Raw genomic sequence first — 17,566 nt, 5'->3', positions numbered from 1 at the left:
AAAAAACATCAATATGTTTAAAATTTAGTAAATGTCACCAAAGAATTAAATGCTGCTTTATAGGGACAATTAATCTTCTGAAAATAGTGGAGATCAGAGGCCTTAATCCAAATAAAGGATAGATTTTAAAATCCCTTCACACTGAAATATGCAAAATCTAAGCTGCCCCAAATTAGCTATTGGGAATGTTAAGTCAATGCATTACTTTTCTTTGCATAACTGAAACCTAGGCAGCAATATGATTTCTGCATTGAATGTATTACATAACAGCAGAGAAAGGAACATGGCATAGTTGCTCAGAAATTTTCTTCATCTTCTGTCAAAATATCTTGAAACAATAGGAAGTAACTCTGTGTATTAGGAGAGTGAGGAATACCTGCAAATGGAAATAATGTCCCTAAAATACAGACTTTTGATAAAATTATATATCTTTCCTTCATTCCCCCAATTATTGTCAGTATCCCAACTTAGCATATTCTTCTCATGCTCCCCCTATTTTCCTTTGTTCCTTCACGGAGCTGCCACTGGTGACTTAGCATTGCATACAGGTAATCCTCTGCTTACAACCATTTTATTGTAAGTATGAAAATAACCTCTATAATATATTTGAATTAAATGTGACATTAAGCACCCAACTTCCTATAGACGTTTAGAAAAATAAGGATACTTAACAAGTCAAAATAACAGAAAGAAATTTAAAAATCCTATCGCAGTTGGCATTTAGCCAGATGGATGCCATATTACAAAACTAAATACTCCAAGAAAATACTATGTATTCTCTTTTAATTTGCTTGAAATTCTCCCTGGAAAGTTTTTAGAAAGGTATTCAAAAGCTGAAGGAGATTGCTCCTAAACCATTACTGTCCTTAGCTCTATAACACATGTTTTACTTCCTGTTCCCTTCAGGAACTCCTCCCCCTTTGTTTTTAAAAGCTCTCAAAGTTTCATTCACTTGCTAAAGAAATGTTTGTTGTGCCTACGTGATAGAAATAAAGTCTCCCTCTTGAAGATATTGATTGTACTGTGTTAGGCAACTTGAGACTGTTGGACACAACAGGAAAATTTCCTGTAAAATATTTTTTTTAATCAAAATGAACTTTGCTTTATTCTCAGTATAGCTACATGTGGTCGCTTAGTGACAATCAAAGCTGCAATGGACTTCCCCAGAGCTATTTTATGATCCATTGATTGCATTTTGAATACTTGGCAACTGGCTCAAGTTTATAGGCGTTTGCAGTGTCCTGCAGTAATGTGACTATGCTTTTTGCCAGTTTCTGGCATTTTATTGTGGTTTCTGGCAAAGAAACCCATTGAGTAAACTGGATTATTTTAACAACGATAGTGTTTGCTTAACGACCACCACAAAATTTCTTAAAATTGGGTGCAGTTATAGGATAACCCAATTAATGACTACCATGACTTACAACCTTAATTCTGGGCTTAATTGAAACTATAAGAAAAGGACTGCCTATATAGAATTTTTATAGAACACCATAAAAATTGCTTTAGTGTGTAATTGTTACTTTTCAGATTAGTATTCAATGAACAAATAACATACGTAACTGCATGACTTTACAGATAGTCCTTAATAATCATAATTGTGCCCAGAATTTTGGTTCATTTCAGTTGTTAAATGAGTCATTATATGACTGGACACAATTTTATTATTATTATTATTTTTTACGAGATTATTAAAATAAATCATATAGTCATTGAGCGAGTCACGTGGTCATTAAAAAAGTCCTTTTGGGATGGGTAGAAACCAGCAAAAAATGCCAGAAACTAGCAGAAGAGTTGCAAATCGCATTCATAGGACCAATGGCCTCTGCAACCAGTCGTAAATGCAAGCTGTTTGCCAAGCTCCCGAAATGCAATCATGTGACTGTGTGTTTGTGTGTGCTGGAGTTGTAACTTCGAGGATGGCTTATAAGTAATATTTTTGGAAGACATCATAACCTCAAATGATTGTTAAATGAGAACTACCTGTATCAGATTATCTCTTAAGTGGCTAAATATATTGTTTTCTACTATAATAGCAAAACTTTGTATACATTCTTTCCCCCCCCCCTCCCTTTGACTGATTAATGGTCCATGTTATCATTATAGCAGTCTAGACCTATTGTGTTAATATATGCCTTGTGAGCAGACACTAATGTAATATGGCAATATTCTGGTTGTTGATATTAAAATATTATACTCTGTAATCTTTTTTTTTTTTTTTTTTGCTTTAATTTATATGCCGCCCTTCTCCGGAGACTCAGGGCGTCTTACAATGTGCTCAGCAATAGCCTTCATACTTTTGTATATTTATACAAAGTCAGCTTATTGCCCCCACAATCTGGGTCCTCATTTTACCTACCTTTGAAAGGATGGAAGGCTGAGTCAATCTTGAGCCTGGTGGGATTTGAACTTTCAGTAATTGCAAGCAGCAGATGTTAATAACAGTGTATTAGTCCACTGTGCTACCAAGGCTCCTTTGTCAATCTTGTAAGGTTGACTATCTTAGCAGCTGTCTCATTCAGTTTTTTAAAAATATTTTTCTTTTAATGCTTTCTTTAAATTAATTGCTTCTAGATGTAATGCTGATAATTTCAATGTTCTAGAACCATGATGGTGAACCTATGGCAGGCGTGCCACAGGTGGCACATGTAGCCATATCGGTGGGCACACAAGCTCAGCTCCAGGCCTTCTGGGCCCACCGGAAGTAGGGAAACAGACTGTTTCCATTTGGTGGTGGGGAAGGCCCGTTTTTTTCTCCCCCCAGGCTCCAGAGCCTTTCTAGGAGTTTGGGGAGGGCAAAAACGGCCTTCCCGCCCACCCCCCCGAGGCCCTCGGCAAATGACCGAAAGTCAGCAAATGGGCCATTTCCAGCCTCCAGAGAGCCTCTGGAGGTGGGGGTGGGTGGGGAAGACTGTTTTTGCCCTCCCCAAACTCATAGAAAGGCTCTGGAGCCTGGGGAGAAAGAAAAACGGGCCTACTGGGCCCACCATGCCATCGCGTGCCAGGAGTGGGGAGGTCGCAGGGGTGGTCGCATGCACGGGAGCGGGGCGCATAGAATGGGGGTGTAGGCACTCGTGCGCATGACAAGTGCCTACACCCTCTGGCACGCGATGGCAAAAAGGTTAGCCATCACTGTGCTAGAATATTCCAGTGCTTCCATTATATGATACATTTTAATAGGCTCTGATTAGCAGCTAGAAATTTTCGGGTATACAAAAATAGAGCATTACTCTCATTTTGTGAAAGGAATAGTTGTGTTCTCAGCTGTCTGCTCAAGAACATCCTCTTCTGATTAGAAGGGCTGTAGTACAATTTTTCCTGCCTTAAAGCTTGATAGAAGTTGGCACCTCAATTTGTGTTTTTCCATTAAACCTATGCTTTGTGGTGTATTTTAACAGCATTCAAACTTAGTATTATAGTTATAGCCTGTTGAGTGTCTGGTGTAGGACTGTTGCTGAAGTCATTTTCTGCCTAGCAATAAGAATCTGGCAGGACTTTGTGTTCTTGTCCATTTTATATTGAACTGATTTAGCATGCTTTTAAAAATATTGCCGGATTGTTGTTTTAAATGGTAATAAATGTAGCTCATGACTATATATGCATAGCTATGAAATCCATGTTTACAGTATCCTCATGGTGTATACATCTTCTCTAAAAACATCCTGAATATTTGGTTCATGGCATACTGGTTAATTTCAACATGATTAATTTTTAGGTACCGGTACATTGAAAAGCTAGATGCAAGTACTGGTAATTGTTTTATATAGCTGAGGAGGACTGTTTATTTATAATACCAAGTTTTTCATCACATTTGATACCCTGGAATTTTATAGAATTACAAATAATTAAAAATCATAAATTTGTATAAGATGCAATCAAATAAAAATGTAGTAATGTGTAAGATATTTTAAATATGAGGAAAAAGATATTTGTCTAGCAGTGGATGTATATTTTTAGAGGGACTGTAGCTTCCTAATTTTATCTATTTCATCTCTAGTAAGAGAAACAGGGAAGAGCTAATGCTGATATCAGAGTGATAGCTGAATGAAATAAGGGAAGATATTCCTTCAGATACCTTGATCTCAACTGGGAAACCTAACCAGTTCCATGAATATATTATCATTTACAAAATAGGGAAACATTCTTATGTTAATATTTTGATATTGCCGTTCTAGGAAATCTTTATTTTGCAGACATGTTAAATATCTAACTTCTTCTGTTAAATAACAGAAATACAATATCTCTTTAATGTCTCATTGCATTGCACATTGATTTTGTGATGGTTGACAAACATTATTTATCCCCAATGGTCAAATAGAGGAAGAGTGTAAAGAAAACTTTTTATAGAGAGGTGCATGTGATAGAGTGATTTCCCCTCCTCCTTGGCAAATGGATTCTGTCTCTGTTGTGGCTTTCTATCTTATTAATATTGTGTTCATCTAATTTTTACTTCATTAACCTTGGTCTCTGCATGGTTTGCTCTAATTTAGTCCCTTGTGTGCGAGTTCTCAGACAGATAAAAGTGTTTGGGATATCACTTAATTGTGAAAAGATTTGTCCAGACCTTCAGTGTGAATATAGAAAAAGATGTTGACTGGTGTTTTTGAGTTTCTTAAACTTTTTAGTAACTCTTATCTTCTGCATGGCATATACAGGAGCATGATTTATTTTGTTTAAATAAGTGATTTTGTTGAATTATGAAAAACCCCTACTATCCTCTATTTTCTATATTTGCTCATTTCAAAACCTTGTAGAATTTATAAAGACACTAGTACTCTGTTCCATACCTTCCCTATCGAGTTAATTCCATATTACAATCTAATTCCACCTCCGTGTCATGCACTCCTGTGCTGTTAATTTGTACATTTCGATGCAGTTTGTTTCGTGTTTTTGTAATCCAAACTGAACGTAACGAGCTATGTGCTTCTGGGACTCTGCCTTGCCTTGCCAATTAGAACAAGTGGTTACTCAGAGAGCGTATGTTTTAAATAAAACATGGCACTACTGAGTTGAATTTAGATCTTTCGGGAATAAATGGAACAATTTAACTCTTTCTTCACAAAAGGGAGACCAACCAATGAGAGAATGCCTTTGAAATGTGTAATTAATTCCTCCTGAAAGGTAACTAAATTAATATTAGATTAATTTTCTAATATTTATATTTGGAAATGTAGCATTCATAAATATTTGGGGCTACTGAAAATGTAGTAAGATGCTTTATATCTGCAAAACATAAGGAGATATGTAAGGATTGTTACTTTCACCAAAAGGTCTGAAACATTTTTTTTTAAAGTCCTCAATAATAAGATAAGATTCAGAAGCAATTTGGGCAGATGCCACTCCTGTTCACTAGAGTATGAGAAAAGAGAAGAGGGGACAGCACAGTCAGACTTGCAAGATTGTTATTATAGACAACTAGCTGAATACCCGTGCTCCGCTATGAAACTACTGTGTTTCCCCGAAAATAAGACCTTGTCTTATATTTTTTTTGAACCCTGAAATTGAACCTTGGCATTATTGCCATGCGCTCAAAAGCCCGATTGGGCTTATTATCGGGGATGTCTTATTTTGGGGGAAACAGGGTATGTGATTGGGCTTGATAAATTGACAGAGTTTGAGAATTAATAAGTAGTTACAATCAGCCTCTCCTCTCCCCTTCTCTCCCTCAGGCTAGCCCACAGAAGCCTCTCCTCTCTATCCCCTTCTCTCCCTCAGGCTTGCCCCATAGATCCTTTCCTCTCCCCTTTTCTTCCTCAGGCTGGCCCCACAGAAGCCTCTCCTCTCTATCCCCTTCTCTCCCTCAGGCTTGCCCCATAGATCCTTTCCTCTCCCCTTTTCTTCCTCAGGCTGGCCCCACAGAAGCCTCTCCCTTTCTCTCCCTCAGGCTGGCCCCATAGAAGCCTCTCCTCTCCCCTTCTTGCTCCACAGAAATGTCTCCTATCCTATCCCTTTCTCTCTCTCAGGCTTTCTAGCCTCTTCTCTCCATGAGGCTTGCCCCACAGAAGCCTGTCCTATATTATCCCATTCCCTCCAGAGTTATTTTCAAGTTGGGAGGGGGTATAGAACATCTAACTAATTAGCATCAGAGCGTGTTAGGTCATTTCGAAAAATCCTTTCTTAGTGAGCACCTAGAGTCCAAGAGGAACATACGTGGCAAATTTCAAGTTTGTAGGCTTTACAGTTCTGGAGATTTCGTGATTAATGCATGAGTGGTTTTTGCTTTTATGTATATAGATAACAATAAAGGTAGTTTTATTCTTCCAGTTGAATTGATTTCCTAGTCTGATTTATGTGATAGTATTGATGGTTCTCATCTGATAGTATGTACTGTATACATATGTGAGACTCATACTCTAAGTAGACCCAAGGTACATCACTTAAACTTAAGTCTTCAATACTTACCATAAATAATGAATCTAATAACTGAATACTTGTAAACATACGATTATCCTTTGTGCATATAGTGAGCTTTTGTTTCACTTAAGTTTGGCCCAGGTTGTTTATGGTGGGATTTGTGGAAAGTGAGATATGAAAGGTCTTTTGCTTAAATAATACCAATTAGAAAATGAGTCACATAGCTAAATACATTTTTTCCGTTATTTCCGTTTAAAAAGATGGGCAATTAAATAGTAAGAGTTATGTCTGCAGAGCTTTATGATGCACATTTGTTGTGCTAAATATTTACAACACTAAGAGGTAACTTATGTCCATTATAATCCACAAAAGCAAGTTCATCTCTTGAAAACAGTGAAGTATCAAAAATTACTCAAGGAAAAACAAAGTAAAGTAAAGTAGAAAGCATTTATTCCCATGTGAACTCTGCTTACTACAGAATAAACTTGTTTCCAGTGAAGCAAATTAACAATAAAAATCCTTTATTTTTATTTTTCAAAAATGCTTGGAGATCTTCAGCTTTGGTCCTCTTTTTAGATATGTCTATCTTGCTTGAAGATAATACTACATTTTGATAGCTTTTAAAAGGGGAAATTCTCCTATGTGCTGCTTGGAGAGTCCAATTCATCTGATGGGCCAGAGACTGAGTTGTAAATTCTTCGGCCATGCCTCCCGGCCGAGCCTCAGTTTTTTCAACTCAGTTGGCCTAGAGAGACACCAAAAGCATTGATCCTTTAAAGAAATAGTATACAGGACAAGCAAATGGAGTTCTTATTGTGTGTGGAGTTGCTGGAGCGCCGAGGAAAGCGTGATTCGCTTTTCCGTACCAATATCGGCACAGCGGTAGGCACCATTGCCACACGGCTCGAAAGATCGGAAAACTGAAGCCGGTTGCTCCATGCTCACCAGTTGGCCAGGAAGAGAGCACCGGCGCTTGGAACAGCCCTCAGAAGACCGAGGCTTAGGTTGAATGTGAAGACAGGCGGCCAGGGACAAGAAGGTGCGAAACCGTGCACAAGTAAACTGTGTTGCCAGTTTTCGCGCTATTCTGCTTTGGGCAGCCCTTGTGACCGTGTTGCCAGTTTCGCGCCTTCTTGTCTCTGTCGCTTCTGCTGCTACTAGTTATTTCGCTTACAAACCGTGTTGTCGGTTTGGTGCCAAAAATTGTGGCCTGGACTTCACAGTGAGTACTACAGCTTTATCGGTCAGCTTTCAAGACCTTACTTCAAGGGGAATATCCCAGGGCTAGTATGGCCTGGCAGTGCAAATAACAGTAGCAGTCACAGCATTAAAATGGCGGACCCATGGATTCTAACAACAGCAATTCAGCTGACTCTTCCCCAGACAACAGAGGGCAGAGGCTTCTGAGCCTAAAAGGGCAAGATCAGTGTCTAAAGGTCTTCTACTAGATCTAAGGCCAAACACTCGAGATCCACTTCTTCAGCATTTGAGAAAGATGCCAAAAGAAGGTAGAAGACTTTGGAAAAGCATTTTGCAAAGGCCCAAAAGCGGACAGAGGCAGCAAGAGCTCTAGGGATCCCTGTGAGTGTAAAGGAGGCTTGCATTTCCTTAGAAAAGGAATTACCCCCTCATATCCTGCAGGAGGACCAGTTAAACTGGTCTCCTGATGTGATCACAGGGATACAAGACTTTCAGGCAACATCTTATGAGGAGGATTGTGATCCTGCCTCCTGCTTGTCTACTGCAGGATTGGTACCTGTTTCTCTCAACAGATCACCTGCTCCATCGGCCATGTTTATGCCTACCGCGGTGGGGCTCTGCCCTGAGGAGAATCAAGATCATGGTTTGTCTGTAGAACTGCGTTGTCAGGTTTCGATGCTATCTCAAAATAGCATTAGCAAAAACATTATAGCACAAACCATTTCACAGGGTATTGATGCAGCCCTACACCAAAGGGGATTAATGGGCCCATTGACATTGGGCCCTTCCCGGCCAGGGGCTCTGCATCCTCATTTGCAACCTAATATTGGCTATATTAGGGAAGTTCATTCCCCACTCCCTTCAATGCACAGTGAGGCCTTGCTGGCGGGGGATGAAGAAATGGGATATTATGAATTATCAGAAGACGAGGGTATCTCCCCAGGCAAGCCCATGTATACTGGGCTCTTCTGGCCTAATTTATTTAAGACCTTATTGTTTAAAGCCAAAACAACAGCCAATATGGGGATAATTGGGGGGATAACAGATACTCTCACTGAACCTCAGGGTCCCTGTACCAGCCTTTTTACGGAACAGGTTATGGCACAGGAAATGATTCCTTCGCCCAAGTTCTTTGTAGATGTCATACAATGGCAGTGGGATCAGCCTGGCTCCATCCCTGCCCCTAGTGGGATGGACAAGAGAATGTATACAGCAGAGCAAGAGCTCCTAAAGATTCCAACTGTGGATGCCCTGCTGGCCACCATGGCTTCAGCAATCATTCTACATTCCAGCACTGCAGAAGGGTTAAAGTAGAGGACAGGAAAGCAGAGCTGTCTGCCCGTAAGACGCACCAGGCAGCCGCTTGGGCGATTCAATCGGCCACAGCCGCTTCCTTTTTCTCTAGGACATCACTAATATGCCTGCGTCAAATGCAGGCCAAGGCATCCCCGGAGGATACAAGGCTGCATCAGGATATTAGTAAATTAATAGCAGCAACCGAGTACTTGGCAGATGCGACTCTCAATGCGGCTAAGTTTGCCTCGAGGGCTCTGGCGTCCAATGTCACCTCCAGACGTCTCTTATGGCTACGCCAGTAACAAGCTGACATGAAATCTAAATGGAGATTAGCATCCGCTCCATTCAAGGGAGGCCAGCTTTTTGGGGAAGTGTTAGACCCCATCCTAGTTGAAAGGAAAGATAAGAGGAAGGCCCTACCTCATATTTACAGGCGAGCGGAGAGAAGGACTACTCCCTTTTACAGAAGGCAGTCCTTTCATGTCCCTGAGGTGGGATTTCCGCCCTAAGCTACCAGAGATCATACCCATAAAGTATGGATTGGTCGCAGGACAGATCATAATTCCAAAACAGGGGTAGACAATCACAATCCAGGCGGCTCTTTCAGGGAGCAACTGAAAGGGCTGCAACTGTCCTTACCACCACATGAAGTGATTCTCAGTCACATATCCCCATTGTGGCTGGTTAAAGATGTTTGCGATGCTTGGGCATTGCAAACAGTGAGGCTTGGGCTCACTCTAGAATTTTGTTCCAACCCACCAAGAAGGCTCATTCAGTGCCCCGTTCCCAGGGAGGCCACCAAGAAGGCTGTAATGGAGACCGAGATCCAGCACCTGCGGGACATCAAGGCCATCGAACCAGTGCCAAACGGGCAGAAGGGTCTCGGCTTTTATTCGATCCTCTTTCTGGTCCCCAAGAATTTGAGGGGGGGCAGAGAGCCATATTGAATTTGAAGGAATTCAATGTACACATAAAGAACAAACAGTTCAAAATGCAATCATTGCATACCATCCTGTGTTGCATCAGACAGGGAGATCTTTTAACATTGATAGATCTCAAGGAGGCATACCTCCATGTACCCATCAGACCGTCACACAGAAGCTTCCTCAGATTCTCATATGCAGGTCACCATTGGCAATACAGGGCACTTCCTTCAGCCTTTTCTTGGCCCCACGAACATTCACCAAACTACTAGATGTTGTAGCAGCTCATCTGCAGGTGAGGCCCATAAGACTGCAATGTTATCTGGATGACATCTTAATCCAGTCATCCACACTGTAGGTGAAACAGGACCTTCAGGTCACGGTCCAAACTCTCCAGGATCACGGGTATTCAACAGGGCTGAAGTAAAAGAGTCTAAAAGTTCTTGAAAAGCCTGGACTGTCACGGCTTGGAAATTTGCTGATTCACCAGCCCTATTGTCAGCCATATTTCAGCCACTTTGTATTCATCCAGCTATCTGGACAACAATTCAACTCTTTTCCACACAGTATAAAAACCAGATTTTAGTTAAAGTCAGTACCAAATTCTTTTCCTCAATACCAAATTCTTTCCATGAACGCTTCCCCTTTAAAACTTTCCCTTAGGGTGTAATCCAGTAGCTGTATCACTGTTGCAAACTTTAACAAGCCTTAACAAGCACTTTCCCTGGTAGTTTCCTCCTCCTGCCCTCAGGTGCCATTTTCTGCATTTTAAAGCAGAGTTAAAGTGTTACTTGCAAGTTCCTTTTGTTTTCTCCTGATTTGCTCTGTCTGCAATCAAAGTACAGATGTTAAAAGTGCCCCCGTTGATTTTCAGCAGATTTTGGTCGCAGCTTCTAGCTCCGCTTTCGCGGAGTCGTTTCTGGTCCGGAGCAGCTTGACAGGCTTCAATAGGGAGCCCACACCCTTTGCGCCCCAGGATTTCTCCTAGCGCACTTGGGGGGCTCTACCTCCGCCTATCGACTCTTCTCTCTCCCCTTTGCCTGGGCAGAGGGTTCCAAGCCTCCAGACAGCAGTTTTTCGGCTGTTCTGGGGCTTTTACGGAACCAGGAAACGGGCGCTTAAAAAAGAGCGTCTTCAAAGCTTGCGGAGCCAAGCGGAAGTCCCCCGTTCCAAGGTTCTGATGCATGAGGTGAAAGACTTATGTCTTTGGGCGGAGAGGCACCTGCTGTCATTACGAGCGGAACTCATTTCCGGAGTCTCTAACACTCAAGCGGACTGGTTGAACAGGACAACCATCATCCAGTCCGAATGGCGACTTCACCAGACATATTTCATCAAATAACAGAGAAGTTCGGACTTCCAGCCATAGATTTATTTGCCAATCCAATGAACACTCAACTTCCAAGATTTTTCTCTAGGTTCCGGACACAAGCAGCCGAGGGCACCAACGCCCTTCGCTGCCCGTCACCTTCCAACCTGTTATATGCCTTCCCTCTGACCCTCCTCATACCGAGGGTCATCAAAGAGATCTTGGAGGAGGAGGTGCTGCTGGTGGCACTTCACTGGCCATGACGCCCGTGGTTTGCTGACCGAGTGATGCTTTCCATCACTCGTCCATGGAGGATACCACTTCACAGGATCTCCTTCAGCCAGAGGGCCGTGCAACACCTGGACCCTCAGTGGCTCCAGTTGGCCGTTTGGCACTTGAAAGAGAGATCCTGAAGAAAGGACACTTTTCTGGTAAAGTGATTTCGACTATTCTAGCTTCTTGACATGTGTCACCAACAAGATATATGAAGCCACATGGACATCCTTTTGTCACTGGTGCGCTAAGGAGAAATTAGTTTCCACATCAGCGACAGTTCCAAGGGTGTTAGACTTTCTACAAGTGGGACTTGATAAGGGATTATCTATGAACACCCTCCACAGGCAGGTGGCAGCCTTGGCCACAATCTTACCAGGCGAGGGAACAATCCCTCTTTCACAGCACCCCAGGATGCGTAGTTTCACAGGGCACAAGAAGTCAAACCTGGTTTCACAGGGCGCAAGAAGTCATTTTACCAGATTTTTGCCCAAAGCCCAGACATCCGCGTGAGCGACGCTGGCATACCTTGGACGTCTGCAGAGCTCTTCGCAAGTACATAAAATGTACGGCCTCATTCAGGTGGACTGAATCTCTGTTCATCTCATTTCAACCCAGGTCTGTGGGCAAGAAGGTATCACCATCCACCATTGGACGCTGGCTGAAGGCATGTATTGCGTTGGCTTATGGACATCAAACCAGGCCTACACCAGGCCTCATCACGGCACACTTGACCAGAAGCGCAGCCACCACAGCAGCCTGGGCTACGCAGGCCTCGATCCAGGAGATTTGCAGGGCGGCTACCTAGGCTTCCCCTTCGCCATTTATCAGGAATTACAAATTAGACATGTTTGCCTCAGCTGAGGCGGCGTTTGGAAGACGGGTGTTACAGTGGGTTCTGCTGGCCGAGTGGACCCTGGACCAATCTGTTTCCTGTCCTATGACGATTTAGCTTGGGTATATCCCATGCTTCGACTCTCCAAGCATCGCACAGGAGAAGGAACGTTGGACTTACCTGAATGTTCTTTCTATGTGCGCTGCAGGAGAGTCCAATCCCACCCTCGTTCTGGAACAGTCCGAGGTCCAGGAGTGGTCGATTTCATCTGTTTGGCTACATCCTCTCCAGATCCATGTCTTCGTTGAAAAAACAGGCTCGGCTGGGCGGAAGAGGCATGGCCAAAGAATTTACAACTCAGTCTGTGGCCAATCAGACGAATTGAATCCCATGCTTGGACTCTCCTGCAGCGCACATAGAAAGAACATTCAGGTAACTCCAACATTCCCTCTAAACACCTGCCATGGTATTCGTAACAATTGTGCAGATTCTTACTAATATTTTGTTAATAATTAAAATTTCATGGATATTTCATGGTTTATCTAAAAATAATAGGCAAGATGATTTCTATTTTAGGAAGAGAAATGGTTTAGAGAAAGTTATGGATAGCAGAAGAAACTGTATTTGGTATATACCAGCTATTCACAGGTTAACATTTGTTCTCTTATTGGCAAACTGCTGCTAATTGTTATCAATTTTGTTTAAATTTAAGTGTTTTCTAAGAGCTATATAAAACTTCCTCAAATCTTGATTCAGCATTGTACTTATAAAATTCTTTAGGAGCTGTGAATCTTTCTTTAATGAAGAAATTGATAGGTAGTTTGGCCTGAATAGAAAAATTGCTATTAAGGAGCATTGTATGGTTTTATAAATAAAAGGCTTGTGGTTTAGTTCTGTGGGGCTAAAAATCTATTTGTATTATCTTTCTATTGCTGGGAGGATGGAGTGGGTAGGTTGTGGAACTCTTGTTTAAAGCCAAATCTGGAGTTTGGTAACACTTTTCCAACTAACATATTTTATTTAAAAGCATAGGTTTTCATGAGCTGCAGTTCACTTTATTCTCCCTCTCCTCTTTTTTTGTCTCCATGTACACTAATATGCTTCTGCTCCTACACTTTTAAAGCTACAATATTATATAATAAGAGTGCAAATATTTTTCAAGAATGTAGTACAAATAGAACAAAACCTAGTAGCCTAGCTTTTGTTTGTAAATAATAATAATAATAATAATAATAATAATAATAATAATAATAATAATAATAATAATTTTATTTCTATACCGCCCTTCTCCCGAAGGACTCAGGGCGGTGTACAGCCAATTTAAAAACACAAGACACAACAATAATTAAAAATTAAAATAATTAAATAAATTTGGCCGATTTAAAACCCCAAAAATTTAAAATACCCCAATTTAAAATTATTAAGTCGATAGCCCGGCCTGGCGGAACAACAGGGTCTTCAATGCGCAACGAAACACCCGGAGGTCGGAGATCTTGCGTATTTCCGGGGGCAGTTCATTCCACAGGGCTGGGGCTCCCACAGAGAAGGCCCTCCCCCTTGGTGTCGCCAGCCGACATAACTTGGCTGATGGCACCCTGAGGAGACCCTCTCTGTGGGAGCGGACTGGTCGGTGGGAGGCTATTGGTGGCAGAAGACGGTCTCGAAGGTACCCGGGTCCTATGCCATGGAGCGCTTTAAAGGTGGTAACCAACACCTTGAATCGCACCCGGAAGACCACTGGGAGCCAGTGCAGCTCGCGCAGGAGGGGTGTCACACGGGCACAACGGGTTGCACCCATAACCACCCGCGCGGCCGCATTCTGGACCAGTTGGAGCCTCCGAGTGCTCTTCAAGGGGAGCCCCATGTAGAGAGCATTGGGGGCCGGGGTGCGTAATTACTTGTAGACAGCGTGTGCGCACCCCCAGCACATGATATGGCCCCCTGCGCCCGTCATACCTGCCCCTCCCACTCATTGTTTCAATTACACAGCCCTTCCTATCGTCCCCCTGCTCCCCGGTTAAATTTCCTTTCACGACCCCTCTGTTGCAGCCAATCGACCCATCACCCCGCTCAGTTGCTATCTGAACCCCCCCGGGTCCACTTTTACAACCCCCTCCCTTCCTCCCGGGTCCCCTTAAAATTTTGGTTAAAAATTTAGCTAAAAAACCCCTCAACCCCCTTCTCGCACCATGCGAGTAAACAAATAAGGAGTTATTTATAAAAGGTAGACTTGCAAAAGGCATAAATTTGGTAGAGGAAAACAGACTGGATCTGGAGGCTCTGCTCATTTATGCCTTAGGGAAGGGCTGTCAAACTCGCGGCCCATGGGCCGGATGGGTCACACCCTGGCCACACCCACACCTGGTTTAGCAAAGGGGAAAAAAGTCACGATACATCACGTAACGCCGCTGTGACGATGCGATTTTGACACCCCTGCCTTAGGGACTTCTCATCTGGATCATTAGAGGGCATTCTGAATGAAGCTGCCCTTGAAAAACATACAGAAACCTCAACTGGTCCAGCATGTGAAGTATTGGATGAACCAGAGTTCACTCATATAATACTTCTGCTGTGTGCCAGTAGGCTTCTGAGTGCACTCCTAACTTTGTTATTACTTTTTTTGTAATAGAAGTTTAGTTTAATAATAATAATAATAATAATAATAATAATAATAATAATAATAATAATAATAATAATAATAATAATAATAATTTTATTTCTATACCGCCCTTCTCCCGAAGGACTCAGGGCGGTGTACAGCCTATTTAAAAACACAAAAAACACGACAACAATTTAAAATTTAAAATCATTAAATAATTAGGCTCCAATTAAAATCCCAGAAATTTAAAATACCCCAATTTAAAACGTTATGTTAATAGCCCTGCCTGGCGGAACAACAGGGTCTTCAGAGCGCAGCGAAACACCCAGAGGTCGGAAATCTTTCGTATTTCGGGGGGCAGTTCATTCCACAGGGCTGGGGCTCCCACAGAGAAGGCCCTCCCCCTGGGTGTCGCCAGCCGACATAACTTGGCTGATGGCACCCGGAGGAGACCCTCTCTGTGGGAGCGGACTGGTCGGTGGGAGGCTATTGGTGGCAGAAGTCGGTCTCGAAGGTACCCGGGTCCTATGCCATGGAGCGCTTTAAAGGTGGTAACCAACACCTTGAATCGCACCCGGAAGACCACTGGGAGCCAGTGCAGCTCGCGCAGGAGGGGTGTCACGTGGGCGCAACGGGTTGCACCCATAACCACCCGCGCGGCCGCATTCTGGACCAGTTGGAGCCTCCGAGTGCTCTTCAAGGGGAGCCCCATGTAGAGAGCATTACAATAGTCCAACCGGGAGGTGACAAGGGCGTGAGTGACCGTGCGCAAGGCGTCCCGATCCAGAAAGGGCTGCAACTGACGAATCAGGCAAACCTGATAAAAGGCCCCCCTGGCCACGGCCGTCATGTGCTCTTCTAAAGACAGCCGTGCGTCCAGGAGGACACCCAGATTGCGAGCCCTCTCTGTGGGGGGCAAAGATTCACCCCCAATAGTCAGCGATGGCACCTATAATGTTTGAATAAAACATTATTCAAAACTACACTGCACAGGGCTAGGTTACTTGTGGGACCATCCACCTCAGTTGTTTCTGCCCATCTCATCAGATTCAGAAATATGGTTATGAACTTGGTACCCACAGTGAAACAATGCCATCATGTGAAACCCAGGAGGTGTGGCTTCTCTGTTGTGCTACACCCTTGATCTGGGTTATCAGAGGAGCCTGATACAGGTGAGTCTGTGATTGAAGATGTGTGAGGGGCTTTGGCTTTTATATTTTCCATTTATTATATTTGTATTTGTACTTAGATTTTATGACCTTGTATTGTCTGCTGCCCAGACTTCATTGCTGAAGATGGGCAACATATAGTTTTTCTAAATAAATAGTACATAAGAGTTTTTGGTAGAGCATGTTTTATGTATTATAGAATTGCACTGTTTAATACAACAAGTTTAGGCAAGCTGTTTATGTCTCTCCTTCCTCTTGTTCATTGGGGAAAATTTTTTTGAAGTTTTGCTTCCACTTTTGCTTACATGCATTTTGTTTTGTCTGCACTAAGCTGAAGAAAGAAGGGTGAGGAATGGAATGTGAACCTGAAATGCGGTTCGCCTGAGGTATTTGAGATCAAAGAATTGATCTAGTACTCAGAAATGCATTTAGATACTTAGAATGTTGTTCATCACGCAGCTCTCTGGGACAAAATTAGCTCCCATACTTAATTCTACTGGGTACGAAACAGACAGGAACGAAACTTGAATGCAAAAGCTATAAATATAGTGACTTTGAACATAAGAAAGAGCTGATTATTTCTATTTTGTGGCATTAATAATCACCAAGTAGTTTTATTTAATTACTACAATGCCTTTCTCAAATAAAATAGTCTCCCTGAAGTGAAGATTCAGGCTTGACATGTCCATATAGGTTCCTTTTTAGGCAACAATCTTGTCAGTGCCTTCTTCTCCAGGATATTTTGTTAGTTTCTCTTCGAAGTCGGCAGCTCTAAATATTTTGATGGTCTTCATTAAAATATTAATTAGGCCTGACCATAGTTAACTTTTCAAGATTATCCTGGATTGGCAGGGTCCTTCCAGTCTGCAAATAAAGCTATTTCAAATTGTGAATGAGTTATTGTAGATGTGATTGAGACACACTAGAGACCCATAGACTGCATTATGGTAAGGTTGTAAAATGCTTTCAGAATAAATGTTATTCTCATTGTGAAACAACTGCCAATGCAGTGCCTAGTTATATCTGGCCCAGTGATAAGGAATCAATTTCAGTTCATACTATTTTATGTCATGGACAAAGTTCTTGAAGCAGCCAACTAATTGTGTTCTTAACCCATGTCTATTTAGCTATTTATAGCTGACTGAAAAACCCTGAATGGGCATGTTTAAAAATAATATATCTTGCCAGAAATGAATCATGCTGGATGCTTTGAAAAGAAGCAAATGTTCAAACTCTCCATAACAACTGTAACAGCTGTACTGTATGCTATTTACAAATTCAGACATTTTGAGAGAAAGACATTAGATCCATTTCAATCTGGATTCAAACCCTGGATATGATACTCATGATAGTGTATGGGCTCAGCACCTTATATTTTGCTCAGCTTCTGGCTTTCCAATCATGTTTACTTCAGAACAGATTTAGAGTAATCAGGGTGGATAAAAATCAATGATTTTTTTAAAAAAAAATCAAAAAAATCAGATTTTTTTTATTTAAATTGGATTTTTTTTTATTTAAATTGGATTTTTTTATTTTTATTGAATTTATTTTATTTTTTAAAATTTTTATTTTAATAAAAAACTTTTGGGATAAAAATCTATCGTAAGA

General features: G+C 42.0%; 1 protein-coding gene across 2 annotated transcripts in view; it reads left to right on the top strand.

Moving 5' to 3' along the window:
• Positions 1–17,566, top strand: part of ZFAND3 (zinc finger AN1-type containing 3) — a 110,009-nt gene that overhangs the window by 27,810 nt on the left and 64,633 nt on the right. The gene's annotated exons all lie outside the window — the stretch shown is intronic.

Source organism: Pituophis catenifer, unplaced genomic scaffold (genome assembly GCF_029215685.1).
Source record: "Pituophis catenifer annectens isolate HBS135680 unplaced genomic scaffold, rPitCat1.0.hap2 SCAF_1, whole genome shotgun sequence".
Lineage (NCBI taxonomy): Eukaryota > Metazoa > Chordata > Lepidosauria > Squamata > Colubridae > Pituophis > Pituophis catenifer.
The sequence above is the reverse complement of the archived record's forward strand: the minus strand, read 5'-3'. Positions and strand labels throughout refer to the sequence as shown.